At 48.8% G+C, this 25845-nt stretch overlaps 1 protein-coding gene across 1 annotated transcript in view; it reads left to right on the forward strand.

Moving 5' to 3' along the window:
• The window catches only part of SKI (SKI proto-oncogene), a 158161-nt gene that overhangs the window by 116640 nt on the left and 15676 nt on the right, over positions 1-25845 (forward strand). The gene's annotated exons all lie outside the window — the stretch shown is intronic.

A 25845-nucleotide genomic window follows, 5' to 3' on the forward strand; every position in this document is an offset into this window, starting at 1 on the left:
AATCCAAATGAATGAATGAATTCCACCTCTCTTTTCGGGCCTCTGGCAGCCATTTCCCTGGGCATGCCCCAAAATCTCTGGGTCTTAGTTCATCCCAAACTGACTAGGGCATGGTGGATATTAGGCAGTCTTCCCCCAGCCCAGTTCATTTGGCTTGGTTGGGATGTAGAGTGTTGAGTTAAGAGTTTTGCACCCATGGTCTAGGTTAGCATCGCTAGCAGCATGGCTTAATGAATAGAGCACAGGCTTGGGAGTCAGAAGGACCTGGATCCTAACCCTGGCTCCACCAGTTGTCTGTTGGGTGACCTTGGGGAAGTCACTTCACTTCTCGGTGCCTCATCTGTAAAACGAGGATTAAGACTTGTAAGCCCCATGGGGGCTGTGTCCAACCTGCTTAGTTTGTATTACCTCAGCTCCTAGAACATAGTAAGCACTTAACAAATACTACCATCATCATCACCATTATTATTATTACTCCATATCATGGTGTTTGTTAAGTGCTTACTGGATATACCATGTCCTGTACCAAGCGCTAGAGTAGATAAAAGATCATCTAATCACTTCAAGCAATCAAGTCCTCAGTCATATAGAAATCAGCTTGGGAAATTAATTTCCAAACCAGTTCTCTCCAAGAGGCTCAGAGGGACAGGCAAATTCAGAGCAAACCCAATCCAGGTGACTGTCAGAATAAAGATCGCATGCATTCTGTCACACAGGAGTCTACTCTGTCATTTGAAGGAGGCTTGGAAAAATCATAAAATTGTGGATTTCTCAGGTTCCCCTCCAAGAAAATAAAAAGCCTTCTTACCTTTTCATTTTAGCCAGAAATTGAATTCAACAGATGGTTGGGGGGTTGAGAGGGAGGGAGAATGGAGTTAAATATAGAATCATTCCCCCAATACAGGAAAAGATTCTCCTTTTGAGGCATTTGCTGCTACAATGTGGGGTTTGATTTGGCTAACTGGAAAAAATGCTATCAATTCTTTGATCTGAATTTCAAGACCACATTTGAAGGGGTTGGGGTGTGCTTGGTTCTAATTTTTGCCCAAAATTTTGAGCATACAGTTTCACACACACATCCGTCAGATAATTGCATCCATGCCAGTTTGTGCAGGCCACCCTGTCCTCTTAATATTGGCGCACATAACTCTAAGAGGCTTTCAAATTTGAGTGTATCCACTGCGATCCACCTCTACAGTCCAGGGTCCCACAGGGCCTGCAAGTCCAAGGCCTATGGAGTAACTGGCTTCAGCTATTTGTTAAGCACCTGCTATGTGCCAAACACTGTACTAAGCGCTGGCATAGATACAAGCTCATCAGTTTGGACACCATTATCTCCCATGGGACTCACAGTCTTAATCCCCATATAACAGATGAGATAATTGAGGCATAGAGAAGTTGAATGACTTTTTTATGGTGTTGGTTAAGATCTTACTATATTCCAGGCACTGTACTAAGCACTGAGGTAGATGCAAGTTAATCAAGTTGGACACAGTCCATGTCCCACCTGGGGCTCATGGTCTTAATCTCCGTTTTGCAGATGAAGAAACTGAGGCACAGAGAAGTGAAGTGACTTGCCCAAGGTCACGCAGCAGACAAGTGATGGAGCTGGGATTAGAACCCAAGTGCTTCTGACTCCTAGACCTAGGCTTCATCCACTAGGCCACTCTGCTTCTCTTGGGCTGTCTATAGAAAATCCTCCCAACTTGCTTGAGTGTTCCTCAAGATTCAGACCCCCCAGTCTTTAATGTTTCAAGCATCCCATGCAAACTTTTCATGAAATCAGACAAACCGATGAAATTTGCTGCTCAGCATGTGAGGCGGGTTTCCTATTGGCCTGGTGTTAGGGCTCACATTTGTCCAAGCTTCATTGTATTTGGGCTGGCAGGTTGTGATCTGTTGAAGTTTCAATCTGCTTTGTGGACATCTGTGCTACGCTTCTGCTCCGAGCTCTGTTCAAGGTGGGGCGCGTCCCACCTGGCTCTTTCTCCCGCGATCAACCCCACCTCCTGACCCATCTGCCAGTGCCTGGTGGGGTCCACTTGTTTTAGAAAAAGAGTGATGGCATTTTTTAAGGGCTTACTTGGTGCCACACGCTGTACTGAGCACTGAGGTAGGGTCAAGATGATCAGGTTAGACACAATCCGGGTCCCACATGGGGCTCACAGTCTAAGTAGGAGGGAGGAGGAAGAGATTTTGTGGATTTGGCAAGTGCTGCACAGATTATTAACCCCCACCATTATTAACCACCAACCACCACTATTTCCAGGCTCAAGACTGTATGCTCATTGTGGGCAGGGAATGCATCTGCTAAATTGTTATATTGTACTCTCCCAAGCACTTAAGGAATGTGTCTGTTATTTTGGAATGCTGTACTTTCCCAAGCATTTAATACAGTGCTCTGCACACAATAAGTGCTCAATAAATGTGATTGACTATCAGAATGGGCGCAAAACTGCCCAAATGTAGGATGACTGAACCACCTCACCGCCCTTGGCCAAACTCAAACCAGTTTAGGAATAGCTCTCCGGAATTCTGTCCAAACCCAGCGGCATGTGACCCCATTTTCCGGGGACGGCTAAGAATGACTATAGGTTGCTTGTAGTTTTCCAAAGAAGGCATGCGATTTGCTCCATTCTAGCATCAGGTTCTTCTCTCACAGAGATCCAAGTGATGTGATGTTTGGGTGCTGCTTTTCCCATCTCCTATCAGTTGGTAAATCAATCAGTGATATTTATTGAGCGCTTACTACGTGCAGAACATTCTACTAAGCACTTGGGAGAGTACAAAATACCAGAGTCGTTAGACACGTTCCCTGCCCACAACGAGCTTACGGTTTCGAGGGGGATGTGACATTAATATAAATAAATTACAGGGGTTTCCAGGCTGCACACTACCTCTAGACTGTAAGCTCGTCCTCCAGACTATAAGCTCGTTGTAGGTTGTACTCTTCAGAGCGCTTAGTATAATGCTTTGCCTATAGTAAGCTCTCAATAAATAACGATTAAGTGAATTTAGCAATGTGGGAACAAGAAGTCATTTTGTATGGGTCAGGCCCTCCCGGCTGGGGAAGAAAATGGAAGAGGCCGAGCCTAAGAGGGGTGGGGGAAGGGGGGGGGGTTCAGCAGCTATTGTTACCCTCCTCGTTCCACATAATCAGGACTCCCATGACCTTTCGACTTGTCCCTCTAGTGAGGATTTCAGGACACCTGCCACAGACAGCTGAGCCCAACTGATTATTGCCCTGGCTTCCCATCTTGCTTTCCTCACATGGAGCCAGAGATCAATCCTCCCCCTCTCCCCTCCCCCAAAGAAGATGTATTCTCTCTTCACCATAGAAAGAGCAAGAGTATATTTGCCTGTTCTTATTTTATGTGTGTGAGTGTTTGTGTCTGTCCGTCCATGTGTTTGTCCCGATCTGACATTTCATTCTCTACGTTTCCCACATGATCTTCTTCTCCTGTTACTAGGTGCGCTGGTTCTTGGTGCAAGTTACTCAGAGGCAAAAAGAGGCTTTCTGAAACTTATGGAGGCTTTGTTGGAGGGGGAGAGGGAGGCCATGAAAGGTCCCATACTTTGCATGCGAGTGTTAGCCCAGGCTTTTTTTTTTTGTTTTGATCCCCTCCCAGGCAACTTCTCATCTTCTGGCTCTTTGCCTCTGAGGAATTCCCTCCTCCCCCTCCTGTCCGTAAGCCCCTGAGGTGGGGATCTACTCCCCTAACCCCCTTAGAATGTAATTAGCCTCCAGCCCTTGCCCAGAGCACTGAGCACAATGGGTCAGTCTTCTTCCCCTGGAGCTGGGCTGGGGGGTGGGGGGGGGTCACAAGGTGACGAGCAGAGAGAGGGAACCAAGCTCAGGGTCTCCTGCCTGGTGATGTCTGATCCCTTGGTGCCCAGATCCTCTCCTCCTGAGGGTTGTGTCTTCCAGCTGCCCGTCCCTTACATGAGCGAGCTAGGGGGATGGTCAGCTCTGTTCTCATGGATTCATTGCAATGGAAAACCCACACTTCCTGAAATCAACCCAAAACTGACTGCTTTGATTTGGATGCAGAGGTGGGATGCAGTAGATTCCTCTTATATATTTGGGCATTTGTGTGTGGGCAGGGGAATGTATTCATTCTTTCAGTCATATTTATTGAGTGCTTACTGTGTGCAAAGCACTGTATGAAGTGCTTGGGAGAGTACAGAACAGTAATAAGCAGACATATTCCTTGCCCACAATGAGCTTACAGTCTAGAGGGGATTTTACTCGTCTAGTACAGTGCGCTGCATATAATCGGGACCCTGGAAATGCTAATAATAATTATTATTATGGTACTTGTTGAGCGCTTATTAGGTGCCAAGCCCTGTTCTAAACACTGGGGTAGATACAAGGCAGTCTGTCCTTGTCCCTCATAGGTCTCCACCCTCTTAATCCCCATTTTACAGATGAGGTAACTGAAACCCAGATAAGTGAAATGATTTGCCCAAGGTCACATAGCAGACATGTGGCGGATCTGGGATTAGAACCCATGACCTTCTGACTCCCTGGCCCATGTTCTAGCCACTAAGCCACGCTGCTTTTCTACCGATTGATCGATTGACTAGCCAGTATTAAAGACTACCTGAGTCCAAGAAGTAGTTTTATGCTAGCCTTCCCCGGTGAATTTCCACCTCGCTAAATTGTGTCTACCCAACATCCACCCCGGCATTTAGATTCGTGTGTTTATGTATATTCAATTATGCATTCAATTATTTTGAGTCTACTGTGTGTAAATATCTTTATCCATGTCTCCATCAGAATGAAAACTCCTTGTGCAGAGGGAATGTCTTGTGAGTCTGTTGTATTTTCCAGAATACTTAGTACAGTGCATTGCACCCAATGGTACTTGATAAATATTATTACTTCTAGGAAGACCAAAGTCTCTAAGCCAAGCAAAACTTTTGGATGAGGACACTTTTTTTTTAATGGTATTTGTTAAGCGCTTACTATGTAGTGGGCACTGAACTAAATTCTGGGATAGAGCCAAGCTAATCAGATTCGACACAGTCAATATCCCATATGGGGTTCCCAGTCTTAATACCCATTTTACAGATGAGGGAACTGAGGCCCCAGAGAAGTGAAGTGACTCACCCAAGGTCACACAGTAGACACATGGCGAGCCCAGAATTAGAACCCGGTCCTTCAAACTCCCGGTCTTGGGCTCTATCCGAGCAGCCTGGGCTTTGGAGTCAGAGGTCATGGGTTCGACTCCCGGCTCTGCCACTTGTCAGCTGTGTGACTGTGGGCAAGTCACTTAACTTCTCTGTGCCTCGGTTACCTCATCTGTAAAATGGGGATTAACTGTGAGCCTCACGTGGGACAACGTGATTACCCTGTATCTACCCCAGCACTTAGAACAGTGCTCTGCACATAGTAAGCGCTTAACAAATACCAACATTATTATCCACTAGACTACACTGCTTCCCCACATGCAACGTCTCTGACCTTGGATCGGCACGCCACACAAGAGGTTGGTGGGACTAGATCCGTCTCTGCTTCTCGCTTTTCAGCCTCCATTGAAACAATCTCTTTTCTTTTCCCGTGCGAGACAGAATGCCCCGCAGTGTGTGGGGGTAACATTTTGAAAAGGGCGATAGAGGAGATGGTTACATGGCACTGAATAGTAACTTTGGACGGCATTCACGGAGCAGTTGGGCGACGATCTATAGCTAAGACCACACCAGCCAGTAGGGCCTATAATGAGCCTCATTATCGTGAGCGGAAACAAAGGCATTATTGACGGACACAGCGGCGGGATTGTGTTTGGGTAGAACGAACAACTTGCTATGGTAATTATTTGGGGGACTCTATAAACTCGTTTCATCCAGGGTTCACCTGTGGGTGACCAGCCTTCAATCAATCAATCAATTAGTGGTGTTTATTGGGCACTTGCACGCAGAGCACTGGACTCAGCGCTTGAGAGAGTACAGTATAACCTTCCGTGAGACGCTGTTGCTTGAGTCGGTAGAGAGTTGCCGATCGCTCTCAGGAAGAGCTAGTGATGCCTTTTTTTTTTCAGGGGGTGGGGGTGACACACGAGGCACTATCGCTGCATGAGCAGTCAGCAAGGAACTGTCCCCTCCTCCGGAAGAGGTAGAGAAAAAGAAAAGATGTCAGCCTACGCCTAAATGAAGGTGGGACAGCCATGAGTTCCTCTGAGTAGGAGTGAAAATCAGAGCCATTAACCAGCATGGGTTGGGTGGGCTGCCCCACTGGAACGAAGGTTGCCATCTGAAAGCCAGTCAGTCGGTGGTGTTTATTGAGCACTTACTGTGTGCATACCAAGCTCACTGGGGGCAGGGAATGTGTCTCTTATATTGTTATATCGTACTCTCCCAAGCGCTTAGTAGAGTGCTCTGCACACAGTAAGTGTGCAATAAATACGATTGACTGACAAGCACTCGGGTCAGTACAGAGTCAGTAGACCTGTTTCCTGCCCACAAGTAGCTCTCAGTCTAGAGGGAAGGACGGAGGTCCTGACGAGAATCCCCACAGCCTCAAATTGTCCCGCCGGAACGCCCCAAAGCCTCGCCTGTCTCTTCACTTTTCCAAATAAAGACGCCTTTGTATCGAGACGCAAGAGATCTTTAGCAATGATCCGTTTGGTCGGGGAAGCTCAAAAGCCTCCTCTCGAGGAGTGGCCCGGCTAGAAGTCTTCTGTGTTTCCAGCCCAGGCCCCCGTTAGCAGCCTCCAGCCCACAGATGTTGTCGAGGTTTTCAAGTCCTCTGGGCCAAAAAGCCTTCCGGGCCAAAACTGAAGAGTAGAATACAATTGGAGACTTCGAAGCAAATTCCAGTTCTCATTCCAGTTCTTTCGGGCCTCAGGTTACAGTGGGTTTGAGGGGAAACTTTGCAAGCCACCAGGAGGGACACTTGATTCTTCCCTTGGCATGGTGGCTTGCCGGCCAGACTGGGGGAACATCTGGCCCATGAGCAATAAAATAGGGAGCGAGAGGCATTCTCAGGCGAACACTCTGTGATTGGTATTTCTCAGCTGCAGGACACCATGGTATGGGCTTGAGTGAGCGCACTAGATAGGGGGAACATACTTCCCGCCCTTAAGGAGTTTACAATTTAACAGGGATGACAGACCCTGTTCAACTATGGTGCTCTGATGTACTATTCCAAGCGCTTAGTATCTGTCAATCCATGGTATTTATTGAGCACTTAGTGTGTGCGGAGCACTGTACTAAGCACTTGGTAGAGTACAGTACAACAGAGAAGGAGCCTGGCTTAGTGGATACAACATGGGCCTGGGAGTCAGGAGGTTATGGGTTCTAACTCCGGCTCTACCTCATGTCTGCTGTGTGACCCTGGGCAAGTCACTTCACTTCTCTGTGCCTCAGTTAACCCATCTCTAAATTGGGGATTGAGACTGAGCCCCACATGGGACAAGGGACTGTGTCCAACCCGATTTGCTTGTATCCACTCCAGCGCTTAGGACAGTGTTGGCACATAGTAAGCGCTTCACTTAACAAATACCATTAATGTTATTATTATTATTATTAATAACAGAGTTGGTAGACACATTCCCTGCCTGCAAGTTACAGTGCCCCACACACAGTAAGCACTCAGTAAATGCCCCACCCTCTCCCTCGCCTGGAATCTGGCATGCACTGTACTTGAACAGTAAGCTTGGGGAGCGGCTGAAATGGGCCCAGATCTGCATTCTGTTGAGGTGGTTTTAGTTCAGTTTCCCGGGAAGGGAGCCAAGGATCCATTGATGTTGAATTGCAAGGAGAAGGCCGGGAAGGAAAGAGCTACATTTTGCCCATTCACCTGGGGTGGAAAGACTAAGGAAACTGTTGGTGCTACAGGTTTCCCCTCTCCCTCCAACCTCCCTGCTTCCATCTCTCCCCACCCCAGAAAGCTTTCATTTTCCAAGCAGCTTCCGGAGTTGATAAATTAGACCCTTCCCGTTTGCCCCACCCTCAAATCCACAGCACTTAGTTTTTATCTGAAAAGTCTATATCATAAATTATTTCTGTTGATGTCCGTCTTCCCCTCTAGCCTGTAAGACCGTGTGGACAGGGAGAGTGTCTACTAACTTGTATTGTAGTCTTAGTACAGTGCTCTGCACACAGCAGCTGCTCAGTAAATACCATTGATTAATCGACTGGGGAGTTGGTGGGAATCCTACATGCCCCAAACTATATTAAACCCAGGCATTTATAGTTCTGAGCTTTGATCATTTAACATCACCTTCGTGTTTCCCCATCTGGGATTGAACACTTTGTATTAACATCTCTAGACGAAGGCTTTGGGGAATGTCCAGACGGGTTAGTCAGAAGGAGAATTGCACCACGCAAAGTGCCTGTTTTTCCAATGGACTTAAAAAAAAAAATCCACTTCCTTCTGCCACAAAAAGCAGGAATTTCACCCCTTCCCTCCCGGGTCCTCCTGCTAATGGAGCTGTGATAGGCTGCATCCATGCTGGTGCTCGGATTGGAACGTCCACCAAACCGACCCTCCCCTAAAGCCTGGGAAACCTGCATGTTGTTCCAGAGCCTAAAGTGACCTGGTTTCCCCTTTTCTGGGCTCCCCGACCTTCCTTTCACCAAAAGAGCTGGGTTTCCTGGCCATTTCCCCCTGTTAACTTTATTTTGGTCCCACCGGCCTCGAATGCAACTTGAGTCCCAGAACGAGCTGCATGTCCATTCTCATGCCGTATCGCCTTCCCTTGAACCATCTTTTCAGAGGCAACAGATCTAGATGCAACACAGTGGTTGTCAAATGGCCTTAAAAAAAAAAAAAAAACTTGTATTGGAATCATTAAGAGGAGGGTTTTGCCCAAGAGCAATCAATCAATAATGATATTTCTTGAATACTTTCTGTGTGCAGATTACTGTACTAAGCACATGGGAAAGTACAACAGACTTGGTAGACACGATCCCAGCCCACAAGCAGCTTACGGTCTGCAGGAACTGTACTTTTCGATAGTCTGACATTTTTTATCAGGGAAGTGGTCGAACACACAGGCATTGAGGTGCACCCCAATCACTTCTGCGTAGCGGGACTAAGTGTACCTGCTTGCATAGTGGATATTAGGTTCAGTTCCAGGCAAGAGAAGCAGTGTGGCCTAGTGGGTAGAGCACGTGCTGAGAGTCAGAAGGATCTGGGTTCTAATCCCAGCTCGGCCACTTGTCTGCTGTGTGACCTCGAGCAAGTCACTTCACTTCTCTGTTCCCTCTTCTGTAAAATGGGGATTAAGACTGAGAGCCCCATGAGAGACCTGTCTGTCTCCCTCTCTAGACTGTAAGCTTGTTGTGGGCAGAGAATGTGTCTGTTATATTGGTATATTGTACTCTCCCAAGCGCTTATTACAGTGCTCTGTACACAGTGAACACTCAATAAATACAATTGACTGACAAAGACTGTGTCCAACCTGATTGTCTTGTATCTACCCCTGAGGTTAGTACAGTACCTGGCACATAGTAAGCACTTAACAAATATCATTTAAAAAAAAAATAAGGAAGAGATGTGCCTTCAGTAAGGCTTTGGCTCAGGGTGGAGGGGTGGTCACATAACTGCCATTATGTGACCATGAGTCACATGCCAGAGTCTCTTGTGTTAATTGCTTCTGTTTGACGTTTTGGGGTACAAGTTGTGGGGGTGAAGAGGGTGTGTGACGGGGCTGACTCCTGGATGTTTGGATTACACACCCTCCCACTCCATGTCCCCTCTCTTCGGCCTCTTATTTTTCTCTCTGTCTAGTCCCTTCTAGTTGTGATTATTGGCACCCCTTCCAAGTACCACTTTGAGTTCTAGAAAACCCAGTCCTTTTGCGGGGAGATGCTAATCTCTGGCCCTCCTTTCCTTCAGGAGCTTTACAGGGCCTCGGTTTGCCTTTTCATCTCGTTGTTTTTGTTTCGTTTTATTTTTTTTTAATCTTCCGGATGCTTGAGAGTGTGCCTGCCTATTTTTAGACCATTTGTTCCGGTCATTTCCACTGGAGGCCATGTTGGCTTGATTGGAGCGAGCGGTTTGTTCGCTGGGGCCTCCGGCTCTTCTCAGTGCTGGGACCAAGGAAGAGGAGAGGGGCCATCCCCCATTCCCCCACCTCTGGAAGTAACCCCCACATGCTTGCTATATCAGGCATCCCCTGCCAAGAGATACCCGTTCCTCCACCAGTCCCTGAACACCCCCTCCCCTTCCTCAGCACAGCAAGCACATGGAAGTTACTTCCAAAAGCAGCAAAAGAGCCTTTGAACGTTAATCTGTACTTGGCTGTGTGGCTTTTGTTCTTCTTTATGGTATTTGTTAAGTGTTTACTATGTGCCAAGCCCTATACTAAGCACTGGGGTAGGTTCAAGGTAATCAAGTTGGACACAGTCCGTGGCCCACGTGGGGCTCACAGTTTTAATCCCCATTTTCCAGATGAGGGAATTGAAGCCCAGAGAAGCGAAGTGACCTGCCCGGGGTCACGCAGTAGACATATGGCGGAGCCTGGATTAGAACCCAGGTCCTCTGACTTTCAGAACTGGGCTTTTTCCACGCTGGCTTGATCCTCAGAGCTCAGGGGAAGTTTTGGGAGTAATGGAGCTCCTCGTGGCTTTTGTAGAACTGTAACCTCCCTCCAGCACTTTGGCTGTCAGTTACCTATATAGGAGCTCTTCCCTTCTACTTGGGTGTGTAGAAAGACCCAGTCTAAGTCCTGGTTCTTCTTGCCCCCTTCTCAGTGGATGGCTTGTGTGTTGGAACACACCAGGGTCCAGGGCCGAAGGCATGTTTTCAGGAACAGCTCGGTCTGGCGTGAACAAGATATTTGCTGGGAGTTTACCTAGCATTGCGTCCCCACTTTAGATTTGCGTGCCTTCTCTGGGTGCTGTCACCAATGACCTCAGCCGGACCCATGGGGAACGCTTCCAAAGAGATATGTTAAAAGGCGGATTTCTTTCCAGCCGGCTCGACGAGGATTTTGTCTCAACCCGATATGGCCTCTTTCTTGTCCATTAAGACAGATGGTGCTTCCTTGGGCATTCACGGGGCAGGAATCGTGCTTTCTGGCCAGTCTTTAAGGCAGAGCCTCTCCACCAGATGCCATTGCAGGGGTGTGCCCCAGACGCGCGATCTGAAGCAGAGAAATGTGGGTGTCACCCGCCCCTGGCCGGGGAGGGAGAAGCAACAGCATCGGCCAATTCAGGAGAACAGGGTCATCGGGAAATTCATTCAGTCATTCATTGTCATTTATTGAGCGCTTACTATGCAGAGCTCTAGCCCTTGGGAAAGTGCAATGCAGTAATAAGCAGTGAAATTCCAAGTGGGACCCATCAGTGGGTGGGATTAGAAAAGTCGGTCCCCTGGCCCTGTTGGTGAACTTCCAGGGGTGAAGAGTCATTTCAAATCAAGTGAGCGTTAGGCTCCTGAGCGAGATGAACTGAAGCCTGCTGGCCAACATAGTGATTGTATCTGTTAAGTGCTTACTCTATGCCAGGCACTGTACTAAGCACTGGGATGTATACAGTCAAATCGGATTGGACAGAGTCTCAGTCCCACATGGGGCTCATAGTTTTACTCCCCATTTTCCAGATGAGGTAACTGAGGCCCAGAGAAGTGAAGTGACTTGCCCCAGGTCACACAGCAGGCAAGTGGCGGAGCCAGGATTAGAACCCATGACCTCTTGGCTGCCAGGTCTGTGCCGTATCCACGAGGCCATGCTGTGTCACCGTCCATCCCCCCACCCCGGCAGCCAGGGAGAGTGCTACAGGGATCACAGGAGGGGCCAGCCAGAGGGCACCTTCAAAGCCGCCAAATTGGGTCCAAGCAGGGACTTGCATTTTAATTTGTTTTTTTGTGCTCCCCCGGCCCCCCCCCCCCAAATTCGCATAATTACAGTTGGCTGAGCAGAGATCATTACTTACTCAAGTGGGGTAGTGTTTACTGTGGTCTGTTTGCTTCTTGAACTTTGAGGTAGGGCATTGTGATGGGTTTTAAGACTACTTGCTCTTTTCAGTTTAGGCTGATAGAAGTTTTCCCTCCTCCCCTCTCCTCCCCTCAGTCTCTCTTACCACCCACCCTTCTGGTCTCCTGGAGGAGTTGATGGGAAATTCTTCTGCCGCCTCTGGGGGTGGTGGAGAATGGTCCCCCACCCACCCTCCCCGGGGTGAGGGGGGTGGTGAAGGGCAAACTCAGCAGAAGAATGATCCTCAGGGAGCTTAGATGTCAGAGCCCCAACTTCTCCTGCTCATTCACATGGTTTCAGACTCTTCTGTTTTAGTTCTGCAAATCACACTCTTCAATGGGGGTGGGTGATTTGCTTTTAATAAAACCGTGGCTTTTGCTACGCGTTTGACGAGGAAAATTTATTTAAACTGTTTTGAAACACATCGTCATCTTGGCAGCCACCCGGGGCATCATTGACATTTTTGAGAGTCCTGCGAAAGCTGTTTTCAGTCTTGCTGAAATTTTAGGCCTATGTGTTCAGCCGGGTCATCTCTGTGGTGAACCGGGGGCCCCCCTTGTCCCTGAAGGAGATTTTCGGGCAAGGGATCCCCTGGTGTGTGTGCGCATGCGTGCTTGCAGGAACTTGTGCTCAGTGTGTGCATGTGGGACTGGAAGGAGGGGACATATGCTCAAGGTGCTCAGGAGAGAGAAAACTCACTGGCTAGCCAAAGATAATTGGTCACAGGGAGGTTACTAAAAAACCACAGATTTCCCCCTTTTCCCCATCTCCCTTCCCCACTTGAGGACAGAAAGCAGAGCCAATCTTTAGAGGACCTTTTGGGGAACTAAGGGCTATCCAAAAGGCAGTAGTAATAAAAGTATTAATAATAATAGTAGTTACTCTCCCCACCTCCTTATTGAAGGCACATCTCCTCTAAGAGGCCCTCCCTGACTAAACCCCCCATTCCTCTTGTCCCACTCCCTTCTGCATCACCCTTTATTCACCCCCTCCCAACCCCAGAGCAATTGTGTATATATCTGTTATTTATTTATTCATTCATTTATTTATTTCTGTTAATGTCTGTCACCTCATCTTGACTGGAAGCTCATTGTGGCAGGGAATGTGTCCGTTTAGTATTGTATTGTACTTTCGCAGATGCTTAGTACGGTGCTCTGCACACGGTAAATGCTCAATGAATACGATTGAATGAATGAATAGTAATAGCAGTATTTAGGTGCTTCCTATGTTCTAAGCCCTGAGAATGAATATTTTCTTCGATCTCATCTGTCATCCCAACATCTCTGTGAGCAAGTAAAATCGGAGGTCTTCACGACCCCCACCCCTCTACTGTAGTGATGAGGAGACTCTGCCATGGGCAGGTTAAGTGATCTGCCCACAGTCATTGGTATCACCAAGACCGTAGTCTCCTCACTTACAACTCAGTGCTGGTCTTTGAGTCGGTCAGGTGACAATACTAAGCCTCCATTGCATAGAGCAATTATGGCGGGGAAAGGGAGACGGTTACATAGGAGAAATGGCCCTTGGACCGGTAGGAGGGGACTTGTTTGGGTTTTTTCCCTCCGACACGGGGCCAACGAGAGGCGCAGGTTTATCATTGGGGTGTATTTTCAACTCAAGTCCAGTGGTGGTAGCTTAATTAGGAGAGGGTCATCGTTCCCGGGGCTTGGTCTCCAGCTCACCCACCGCTGCCAAGCTACAGCCTTGTTGGAAATCTGTGGAGATGGGTCAACCAGACCAGGCGTATTCCTTGCCATTGAAAGACGAGCTCCCATCTGTCCCAAGCAGTGGGGACTTTACTCTGCCTTCATTCTGGGGCCGGGCTCATTTGAGAGCCTTGGGTTTTTTGCCCACTGTGTTTTAGAAGTTGTGCTCCCAGCACCCCCGACCCCCACCTCATTCGTGGGCGGTGGAAGTGGACTCATCTCTGTTCAATCAAGGGAAATGCCAGGGAGCAATAAACATCTTCAGTGATTTCTATCACAGGAACTCCATCCAGCTCGGTGAAAGTTGCATTTCCTTTCAACTAGAGATTAGGGACTTTGAAATGAAAACGTGGGCCGCCCAGTGTTTGGGGAAACCACAGGATTCTCCTGCCCGCCCCTGGGTGCGGGTGGGGACTGCTCAGCTCGAATGAAAACCCCATCTGGTCTGTAGCGCTGTGGCATCCCATAATACTCTGAGCAGGGTAGTCCAACCCGGTTCTTGGCAAATAGTAAGCGCTTAACAAATACCATAATTATTTATTATTATCCCCTCTCCCTGCCATGTCCCCCCATCTCTGCCTCCTCTCCCTCCATTTCTTTTCACGTTGAAGCGCTGGTAGAAAGTTCCCGACTTTGTTATGCAAGGAGTGATATTTGAGGAAGAACAACTTGCTTGCTTGAATGTATATTAGAGCAAACCACAAAGAGCATCCTTGCCCTTTCATGTAAGATTTGAAATTGAGATGAGAGGCCTCGCCGGTGGACTGGGTGTGCTGTAGTTTTGCGCTTGAGCCCGTCCGTTGTCCAGGATCCAACGCCTCGGGTTTTCAGGCTGGAAGCAGCCAGCGGCCGGGCAGGAGGTCCCGCCCCGGCCCACTTGAAGGAAAGACAGATCCACGCCTGCTTGAAGCCAGTCCTGAGACTAGCTTCTCTGAGCACAAATACACACACCCCCTTGTGCGCACAAACACACAACACACCCGCGTGCACCCAGATACACCATTCATTGTCAGTCGTATTTATTGAGCACTTACTGTGTGCATAGCACTGTTCTAAGCAGTTGGGAAAGCGCAATACAACAATAAACAGACATATTCCCTACCCACGACGACTCACTTCCTTTCCCGTCTTGCCTCACTATCAACTCAGCACTCCGAGAGTTCCCATCCAGCAGTTGCCAAAGAAAACGCTGTGAGGAAAGGGCTATTTTTCCTGCTCAGTCCCCCGACCTGCTTTAGACTAGCCTGAATTCGGGGCCCTGAAAAGCCCCTCTTCCTGAGCCCGACACACCCCTCCCTCCTCCCACCCTCATTTTCCATTTCCCCTTTGAGTACCCCTCCAGACATGTGTGGCTGAGCGTGGGGGGAGGGGAAGGGGAACAGATCGTGCCTTCCAACTCTTATATTGTACTCTGCCATGTGCTTAATACAGCGTTCTGCACACAGCGAGCTCTCAATCAGTGCCACTGATTGATGGGGGTTGGCCAGCAAGTAAATTTCTTACTGAGTTGGGACTGGGTGGCCTGGAAAAGAGATTCTTGGGCTGGAAAATCGGGGACCCCAAGGGAGGCGATATCCAAACGATCCGACTCCCGTTTCCTCCGTGGGTCAGCGGCCGTCTCCTCACCCCTCCTTTTGGGTCAGCAAGGCGGGTCAGTGAATCTCAGAGAGTTCCCTTGCGGCTCCAGGAAGGCCAGGTGAGCGCATTGTCACATGAGGACTAGGACTGTGGTAGACCAGAAGGCCCCTTGGAATCTTAAGAATGACGGGAAACTAAACCAGATAAAAATTGTTTCACACAGCTGGGTGCACTCTTCCAGTTTGGTTTGAGTGAAAATGTTTCCCTTTTGGAAAATGGGGCTGTTTGCACGCATGCGTCTTCTCTCTCTTTGTCTCCTTCTTTTGTGTGTGTCTGTGTGTGTGTGTGTGGGTGCGTGCACACACATGCATATTATCACACACACACACACATACACACATAGATCTTTATAGATGTAAGAAAAATGGCATGTCCGCAGCTGTGTTCCAACTGCACTCACATATTTTTTATTTATCTTGGATTTTTCAAAAGCCCCATCCCAGCTGTGGACCCTCGCTGGTTTTTTTGATGTGGTGATGAGCAAGGATCCTGTCAGGGTTTGTATGTCTAAAATCATCCCCAGATTTAGTCCGCCTGGTCAATTCTGCGGGTGTCTGGGAACAGCTTCAAGGATAAGGCCTGTTATGTCTGGCTCAAAGCTTCTCCGAACAGCAGGCTTAAACTGGCAGCGGCTTATTATAAAAGAAAAATATTGTGGTTTTCCTTAGCAAAGATGTATCTGAAACTTAATCTAGGCCAGAGTTAAAACGGCACCTCATGCCTTGAACCGGAGGGGGACGGGGGTCCTCTGAGTCCTCGCCCCTTGACCAAGATTTCCCTCCGGGAAAGCATTCATTCTCCGTCGCACACTGAGAATGGGTTCACTGTCTGGTGTTCAGAAGTATGGAGTGCGGAGAAGAGTGAAGTCATGCACTTCTCCAGGGAATTCTGAGGTCCACTGGAGAGCCAGAACAGCAGAGCCTGCAGTGCTCGTGGATCGGAATCGTCCAGTGGGGTGGCGGAGCCGGGCTAGTTCTGATTTTTGAAATCATTCTAAAATCTGAACTCCACCCTTGGGGTTTAGCAAATGCAGGGCGCTGTACCCCAATGCTCAGGACAGTACAGTAAAAAAGACATGATCCCTGCCCTCAAGGGACTTACAGACGAATGGGGGACAGAGGGCGGGCAAAAATCATAGGCAAGCCTCCTCCTCAAAATTGGATTGGAGAACCTAATATATTTTGGGTGCACTTAAGCGTACACCATCTCTGTTTTAAAACCCAGTGAAGTGGGAGCTGGCCCCAGTAATAACCCAACAACAGCTCCCGGCCATTTTGCATTCCTGTAAATGAGCTCCTCTACCTATATAGTGCCAAGATTCTTCCCTCTGTTGAGTTCCGCAGCCTCTTCGGAGAAACAAATTGGTATCGCACCCATTTAGAAAGCCTGTTGTCTACATTCTCTTACTCCAATGGAATTAAAATTCAGCCACGGGGTCAATTTCTGATGAGAGCAACTGGAACAAACTGTTAGGAAATTGGGACTGAAAGGTTTTTGATCGGGCTCCACCGCTGGGGGAACGGGAACCCAACCTCTAAGAGGCACTTGGCCAACTTTAAAAAAAAAAAGAACAAATGTTCAGACAAAAAAAAACCCAAAGAAAAGTTTCCTCCAAGAACTAATGGAAACCGGAGCAGAACGGGGATCTGGCAAAGTGAATTTTTCCCCTAGAAAATGCAAGAAATGTGTAAGCGTTTTGGTGTTTCACTCCAGACGGTGGGAGCAATAGAATGAATTGTGCTAGCACGGTAAAACGCTAGGCTGGAAGAGACGGTTTTGAGCCTTTCTCTGGACAGAATGGACATTCTGTTCCCAGACCTCGCTACCAACTTTCTGTGATGCGTGGAGAATGAGTGTGCCTGCCGTGTGACCTCCTGGTGTGACCCTGCTGGGGTTGTGGACTTGCTTGGCATTTCAACTCCACCCTCTCCCCACCCCACCACAGCAAAAAGCATCTGATCTACACGGTGGGTAGTGAGGGAGCGGGGTATCACCCATCACCCAGATTGTAGGCACGTGCCCCCTCCAACTTCTCTGTCTTCTTCTGCTCTAACCGTGATCTACCACGAGGTCTGAAAAGTCACCCGCAGCCTTAACGACGCATGTCTTAAATGGAGGAGTGGGTGGGGAGAGGCCCCAGAGCAGGACAAAGATGATGTTATCTGAACGTATGCTACCCGCTGCCAGCCTTCTCCCCACCCCGCCCCCGGCCTGGTCCAGGAAATGGAGCTACCAGGGGTTTTCTCTGGGTCATCTTTACTCTTTAGTCAGTCGTGTTTTTTGAGTGCTTACTGGGTGCAGGGCACTGTACTAAGCACTGGGGAAAGTACAATGTAATGATAAACAGACACATTCCTTGCCCACAACAAGCCTACAGTCCCTTTACTCCTAACACCCATATCAGAAACCTCAGGAGGAGAACGCAGGTGACATGTCAGAAATTATGTTCCGGTTCAGAGTTTTCTTCTTCTTCCAAATGTCAGGGCAGGAAAGGCAGCAAATGTTTATAGGGGTTTGGGTTAGAACTCTTGAAATCACTAGGATTTACTAATAATTATGGTATTGGTTATGCGCTTACCATATGACAAACATTGTATTAAGCACCAGGGTAGATACAAGTTGATGAGGTTGGGCATAGTATCTGGCCCATGTGGGGCTCAGAGTCTGAGGAGGGAGGACATATGAATAAATAATATATTTATTTATATTCATGTCTATTTCCCTCTCTAGACTGTAAGCTCATTTTGGGCAGGGAATGCGACTGTTTAATGTTATATTGTACCTTCCCAAGTGCTTAGTACAGTGCTTTGCATGCAGTAAGTGTTCACTAAATATGATTGAATGAATGACAGGCATTTGATCCCCAATTAATAGATGAGGAAACCGAAGCCCAGAAAAGTTAAGTGCCTTGCTCAAGGTTCCACAGCAGACAGAAGGCTCTTGCTCTTTCCACCAGGCTACCCTGCTTTTACCTGGCTTCACCTTGCAAGGGCAAAGTTTTCTTCTTTATCTCTCTCAAGGTAGTTCAGACTTAATAGTCCTCTTCTGTCATGTAATGGCAGGGTTTGCCGCAAACTGGGCCCTATACAGGGGATGGAGAGAGTTGAACCCAATTAAATTAGCAGTTCCTGGTAGGTACATGAAAGTGAAAGCAGGTCTAGTCTTCCCTGTATTTTTCCATCCACAAATCAGATTTACTGAGCGCTCTCTCTGCTCAGAGCACTGTCCTGAATGTTTGTGAGAGGACAGTAGAGGTAGTAGACGATCCTTGCCCTCAAGGATTTTATAATATAGCAGGGGAGGCAGATCCTAAAATAATAAATAGAAGGAAGCAATAGAGTCTAAAGCTATGTACATAGGTGGGCGGAGGGGAAGGAAGCATGAGGACCCAACTGCTAGGTCAAGGTGGGATTTGCCTTTTATTTAAGCATCTCAAATTTCCCAGGTTTGTTCACCAGTTGAAAGATAAGTTCATTCATTTCGTTTTAGTAAGAGATCACGATCATCATCATGTTGAGTACTCTCCCCGCCCCCCAGCCCCAACCCATTTCCTGGGAGAAGCAGGAAAAAACCCTGGCTCTCTATAGGATTAACACTTCCAGGGCAGTATGTTAAGCCCATAATTCCCCACTGCACTTCACCCTGAATGTCCGCGCTTGGCTGTGCTGCCCGCCCCAGAGTGAAAGCGACAACCCCCCGGGGGATCATGCACGTGCCTCGGCCCCCAATGAGATTGCATTCACTCTCGAGACAAATCTTGGAAGAAACCATAGAAGGCAGCAGGTGGGTGGAATCTCTAGTCATATCGGACTTTCTAGATTCAGATCAACATCATTCCCTAACGTAGAACAGGCCCTAGCTCCTCCACCCCAACATCCCAACTTGAATGACTTGGTTAGCAGGGTGGGATTCAGATCATGAAAAGGCGGCCAGGGCTCAATCAATCAATGAATGTTATTTATTGAGTGCTTACTATGTACAGAGTGCTGTACTAAGCGCTTGGGAGAGTGCCATACACCAGAATTAGCAGACACCTTCCCTGCCCATAATGAGTTTACAATCTCATTCTCAAAAGAAGCCTCCTGCTCCCTTGGAGCCCAGAACAGTTTCCGGGACTCAGTGAATTTGCCTCTCCATGGCTTAAGGTGTGGGAATGTCCAGAGTGGTGCCTGCTATGAAAACCCCTCTCTGACTGTTTTTCTCTTGTCCCCGTGAGCCAGTCATCCATCTTTGGGAGCAAAACTTGCAAAAATCTCTCTCTAAGACCCATTTTAAACTGTGAATGCCATGAGGGACAGGGACTGTATCTAATCTAAGTTATAAGTAGCTCTGTGCTTAGAACAGTACTTGATGCGTATTAAGTGCTTAGCAAATACTTTAACAAGTATCATAATAATAATAATAATAATGTTGGTATTTGTTAAGCGCTTACTACGTGCCGAGCACTGTTCAAAGCGCTGGGGTAGATACAGGGTAATCAGGTTGTCCCACGTGAGGCTCACAGTTAATCCCCATTTTACAGATGAGGTAACTGAGGCACAGAGAAGTTAAATGACTTGCCCACAGTCACACAGCTGACAAGTGGCAAAGCCGGGAGTCGAACCCATGACCTCTGACTCCGAAGCCCAGACTCTTTCCACTAAGCCACTCTTATTATAATAATGATAATAACAATAATGAGAGGCTGATTCTGAAAAGGTGTGAAACCCCCGGAATGGTCAGGTGAGAAACTGTTGTTTGGGGTGGGTATTCAAAAAGGTGAATGATTTCTATGTAAAAGTAGGAGTTTTAAAAAAAGTTCTATCTAGGTCATCCTAGATATATCCAGTAGGCAGCATTGAAATCTCAATCTCAAACCTGCTCTTTTCAACCCAGACTGTAAGAACACCCTCTCGAGCCTTTGCCTGTCTTCAGCGTTTCTTTAGGGAGATCCCTAATATGGGAAGGACCGTGGGCCGCTTCCTTCCAAGGGTTTAAAAAAAGTCAATCAGTCAATCAAACAGTGGTATGTATTGCCTGCTTGCTTAGTGCAGAGTACTGTACTAAGCACTTGGGAAAGAGTACAAGCAGTTGGGAGGATGAGCTCCTTGCCTCCAACTCCCTGCAGTGGAATCTGCTAAGGAGAAATGAATAGATGAGGACGGGCTCCCATGGGACTGGCCCAGACCCCACTGCTTTGAGGAGGTCGACCCTGGTTTGAAGACCCTGGTCTTCAAACCTGGCGCCCGGGGGTCAGCAGGGAAGGTGTTGGTGGAAATGGCCACCATCCAGCTGGAATTTGAACCAATCCCAGCCAGAGATTGGAGTTGCCCTCCCTTTCCGTGTCTGTGTCATTCTTCCTCTCGGGAGAAAGAATCGTCCTGCAGGGCCACAGAAGACACTGCCTACGGGTTCATCTGGGGAAGACCTAGACCATCGGGCTCGGAAGTTGGGCCTCTTGGAAGCATTTTCTGGAGTGAATTGAGCTTGATTGGCCGGAAGGCTGTGTTCTCACGAACAGCACTCCTCGGGCACTTCTCCGAGACCAAACGCCTCACCCCACAATCATCATGCTAATTAGGGTTAGGGCTTTTTGGGTAGTTTTTTGGGTTTTTTTTTTGACAGGTTGTCAGGTTTCTAGCGGGTGTGAGCATCTCACAGCTGTGGTTCAAGGGTCCCTAAATCCCGATGGAAGGGTTCAATGGAGACTCTTACCCTTACTTTATAAAGTCAGAGTAAATCACATCCTCCGGTGGCAAGGTCCAGCACAGAAGGGGGTGGACTCAGTCCTGAGCAAAGTGTTGGTCTTTAAGACGGACAGGGAAATTCCAGACCTCCTAGTGTTTTTCTTGTGCAAATCACCCGTCTTTGGAGAGTGGTCTCTGGGCCTGGGGCCACTATGTTTTCCTCTACCCGCTGCCCTGAGAGGTGACACCCGCCGCACCCAAAGCAGCAGGTGCTGTAGCCTTAATATCCTCTTGGGAGGCAGTTGGGTTGTGCAGGCCATCTTGGCGAGCCTAGGAGGGGAGGGAGGTGTTGCCCTGTTGCTCTGAAAAGGCTCCCCCAACCACAAGGGACCACGAGCTTGGCAAATCTAGTTGCCTGTCTCCCAAAGGTTCATCACCCTGCTTGCCGGACCCACCATGGAGTGAGAGGATCTGTCGGTGCGCTGCACGCCTATGTGGTGGGGTTCTTGTTTTACCGGATCTGGCTATTTTTAACGTATTTTTGTCTTTAATTTGTCTGACACTTCTTTAACCTCCAAGAAGTCTAGCTTTGAGGTTTCTCAAAATCAATATCAGACCGGCGCCGGGCTTTGTGGTTTTGCTCTTGGTGAGAACTTCGCTTAATTTTCACGCCCCACTTGAGGATCTGCACTGGCAGGAAGCTACACCCTTTTTCGTGGGGTAACCGACCCTGAACTCTGTACCTCTCCCAGCTGCAAAAGAAGCTGCTGCTGAAATGCTAGAGAGTGGGGTGGGGGGGCGTCGGGGGAGGGCACCCATCAGCTGGAGGGTGCCAGGCTGGGTCCTGGAAACGTGCAGAGGACAGGCTTCCATCACAGAGCTGTCTAGCTGAAGCCCCCCCCCCCCCCCCACCATGGGCATGGCAACTCTTAGATTGACTTTTTTTTTCTCTCACATATCAAAGCCGTGAAAAGTTTCTATTTCCCGTATTGTCTCTCGGTCTCTTCAAAAAAAAAAAAAAGTAACGATTGGCTCAACCCTCCGCTCGCTTTCATTTTTCCTAAGTCCCGATAGCCTTTAAGCTCTCCTCTTCGGCTCGGGTGTTTCTCTGTGGGGCTTCGGGATTTTCTGATGCCTCTAAGGCCAGCGGAACTGAAATGTAGAAGAAGGTGCTCACCCTTCTGCTACAGGTCTCTGCACAAAGACAAACCTCCCTCTTCCGTCGTCGGGCTAACGCGGAACCCAGCAACTGCTCCCCACCAGTCAGGCGTTGTCTTTTGGCTATGGTAAAAGCTCAGGGCCAGCTGGCTCAGCGGGAGCTGGTTCGAGAGGCATTGTGTGGGACAGTTTTCTGCCCCAGGTGGACTCTGGTCACAGAAATGTGGACATCGGGTTCGTTCCTGGAGTGAGTTCAGCATCATTTTCCCTTCCTTGACACTTAAGAATAGACCCGTCCTGGTCTTCATTTATCCCCTAGTGGATGGCTGCCTCCAACACAAAATAGTAGGAATGTGCACATGCACAACACACACACACACACTCCACCCTTAATGGTTTGCGATGAAAAGGAAGCTGCAGGCTTTTAATGATCACAGCAAGCTCATGTATCCACTCCGAGGTTAGGTTGAAGAAGTTATCGAGACAGATCAACAAAAATGCTAAGGGAGAGGGCACGGCAGTTCTGGGCCTTAAAACCCAGGAAGTGTTCAGAGATGTACTAAATTCCTGTCTCCTCCAGGAAACCTTCTGGAGCCAGTAACCTCTCATCTCCCCCCTCCCTACCCTCCGCTACACTCAGGTCAGCACCTTTTAAGCACTTTGCTGTTCACCCCACCCCTACGGCACTTATGTCCATGTCCTTTTACCCCTCTGCTGCCTCCCCCCTTGGCAGTTTGTTTTGAACGTTCGTCTCTCCCCTGGGATTATGAACTCTATGGAGGCCGGGACTGGGGTCGCATCTTCCAATTCCGTTGTACTACTGGACTCTTTTTACGGCGCTCTGCACATTGGAAATACTGATTGATCACTGATTATCATTATCACTGATTGATCGGGAGGGATGACCGCATCTTAGATTACGCTGTACGTATTTCTCGTTTCAGCCTCATCGGGTGTAATCAAGGTTAGGTTCTGCCCATGGATGCAGTGGGTTCTTGTGTCACTGTGCTTCGAGTTCCTTCTAAAGCCATCAGTCCCCAGAATTTGATTTAACATGCTTCCTGTCTCCCATCCACCTCCCGACTCAGGGTGGTTTCTAACGGACGTTTATATCTCTCTGTGGGTTTGGTTTCAAAACATTAATGCCAGAGTCATAGTTAATGAGCAACATAGAGGGGGAAGCCCAGTGAAGAGCAGAGGAGAGGACGGGGAGACTCTTAGTTTAGATTCTACAGAAGTTGGGTTTTAAGTGGTTTTCAAAGAATTCTTTGAAAAATGGGAGGAAAGACCCTCAGGTCACAGTCCGGCGGTTCCAAAGCTTTCCGATCAATTTTCAGTTTTTGCTTGCGTTTCATAGTTTGGGATGGATCCAGATTAGAGCTCAGTCCCGTGGAGTTGATGGCCTGCATCCAGAGAGCCCCCGAAGAGAGATCCCAACCCATTCATCTGGCTTCATGGATGCAGAAACCTACCCAATCCTTCCAGGGGTCCTTCAACCCAGTGCATACACTGTCTTAAATGTGTTGAGGCCGACCTCAAAGTACCCCTGCAGGATTTCAAATTTGTTTGCTTCTTCCTTGCTCCCCTAATTGGACTCTGTGTCCCATCCCGCTTCCTGGCCACGCCAGCCAGCCAGACCCAGGCTAGAGACTTTCCCGAATGAAGCGGGGGCCCGGGTCTTCCTGTGGATGTGGGGACCGTCCGCTGTTTCTTATGCGACGCGGCCGCCAGAGTCTTCCCTCGAGCTGATTTTTACAGACCACCGGCTTCTTTTGTTGGAAATGTGGGGAGAGAGGACGCTTACCTCCCCCTTCCCCCTGCCTTTCTGGTGGCTGGGATTTCCCATTGTGAGCTGCCTTCCGAGTTCCATCAGCTGGTGACCACTGGCACTGAGAGTTACACATTGTTGCCCTTGTCTGTTCCAATTTTGGTGGCTACAGCCATGATGTCAGCCTTTGGAGTGGGGAGGGAAAAAAAAGCGGGGGAGGGGAAGGGATGAATGAAGGCAGTGCCCCTTTGCAAAGGCAAATAAAACAATTCTGTCCTCTGGGTCTTTAAGACTTGACAGTTTCCTCCCCAAAGTTGTTTGTTTTTTACACTTGACCTGTAGAATAAATCCCATTATAGTGCTGTGTGTGTGTGTATGTATGTGTATGCGTGTGGTGTGTCCCAGAATGGCAGTGGCAGAGAGACTGCCCGAACAGAATGTTCCTCTCCCAAATGAGTGGGCGGGGAGGGGAGGAGGCGGACGGAGGGCGGAGCGGGGAGTGGGGGGAGGCCGCGCCTGATGATCTCCATGCTGAGTCTTACCACCTGTTGCCTTTTTCATCCTAGCCCCCTCCTCCCTCCACACTCCATATCCTCTTGAAGCCCCCAGCCCCCACCCCTCCCACCCCCCGGCCCGCTCCCTCACTTGCTATCCCCAGTGGCTCAGTCTGGGATCCGCAGGCTCTTGCCAAATAGCTTGCCGATGCGGTCATTGGCCGCGCACAGACGGCATCTCTGGAAAAGGAGAAGGGGGAGTCCTCTCCCCAGCGCACGGTCATCCGGCTGCTTTGGGGGAGGGGAGAGGAGATGGAGCGCCGCCCCGCTCCCGTGGCATCGAGATGCTCCGACCCAGTGACGGGGAAGGACTCGGCTCTCGCGACTCTTTAGTAGGCGTCGAAAGCACCCTGGACGATCCATGGGCGGTGGCATTTGGCCTCGCTCGGGAAGGGTTAATTTGGGGCTCCCGGCCCCACGCCCCCACATCACTCGATTCCACGTGCTCTCCTCAGAGAAGCACCTCGGCGTCCAACTTGCCTCAGAACTCTGAGCCTGAGGCACAGGCTCGGTTGGCTCTCGCCACAGCGGGTATCTGGCCACCCGGGAGGCCTGGCCCTGTTTGCGGTGCCAGCCGCCAGATTAACTGGCATTAACTAGATACCAGTTGGATCAAGCTGGGCTTGTCCGCCAGGCTCTCGCCGTCCGTGAAAAGAGCCTGTCTCGAAAGCAATCCCGTCCATTGTATTTTCTTTCCTCTGCATCTCCTGGGCTCTGAGTGATAGAATTAGCTGGAATAGAAATAAGAATGGGAGCTCTGGTTTTTGAATGATTTTCTTTTAGCTCCCTGTAGGGGTTTGGAACTTCATGAGGTAGAGAAATAGGGATGGGGGCTCTGGTCTTTGAATTTTTTTTTTTTTTAGTTCCCTATAGGGGTTTGGGACTTCATGAGGCGAAAATGAGGAAGACAGGAACTGGTTTTCATCCCGGACCAGAAATCGGTCCTGGAGAAGGAGGATTCTTGAGGATCCCCCAAACCGTCTCCATCAGAGTTTAAACATTCTTCCCCCTGTTCCCCCACAGTGATTGACCAATTCCCTTCCCCTGTTCCCGGAAGGGAAGAGTTTCATCCTTCAGAGGAGAAAAGGGTCGGTCTTGTCTCCCAACGGGCTTCTTAATGCAAGAGGGTGATTTATAGGCCAAGCTGAGCCACGTATGGAAAAGGCGAAACAGGATTTTGGCAGTCTACCCAGAATCCACTGCAGCTGGGGTGGAGTGAAGTCATCGGCATAACAACCATTACAAATAAAATAACAAAGTCTGCTCTGTTCTCATTTACAACAATCTTTCCAATTCAGAAACTGCACAAAATTCACCTTTTTACACACATTACACGTTGTTTCTGCCGTTCAGCCCAAATGACTTACATTTGTTTCATTTTAGTTCTTCGGGTGCCTCTTTTGTTTTTTTAACGTCTCCCACCTTGACCCT

The sequence above is a fragment of the Ornithorhynchus anatinus genome, chromosome 5 (genome assembly GCF_004115215.2).
Source record: "Ornithorhynchus anatinus isolate Pmale09 chromosome 5, mOrnAna1.pri.v4, whole genome shotgun sequence".
Lineage (NCBI taxonomy): Eukaryota > Metazoa > Chordata > Mammalia > Monotremata > Ornithorhynchidae > Ornithorhynchus > Ornithorhynchus anatinus.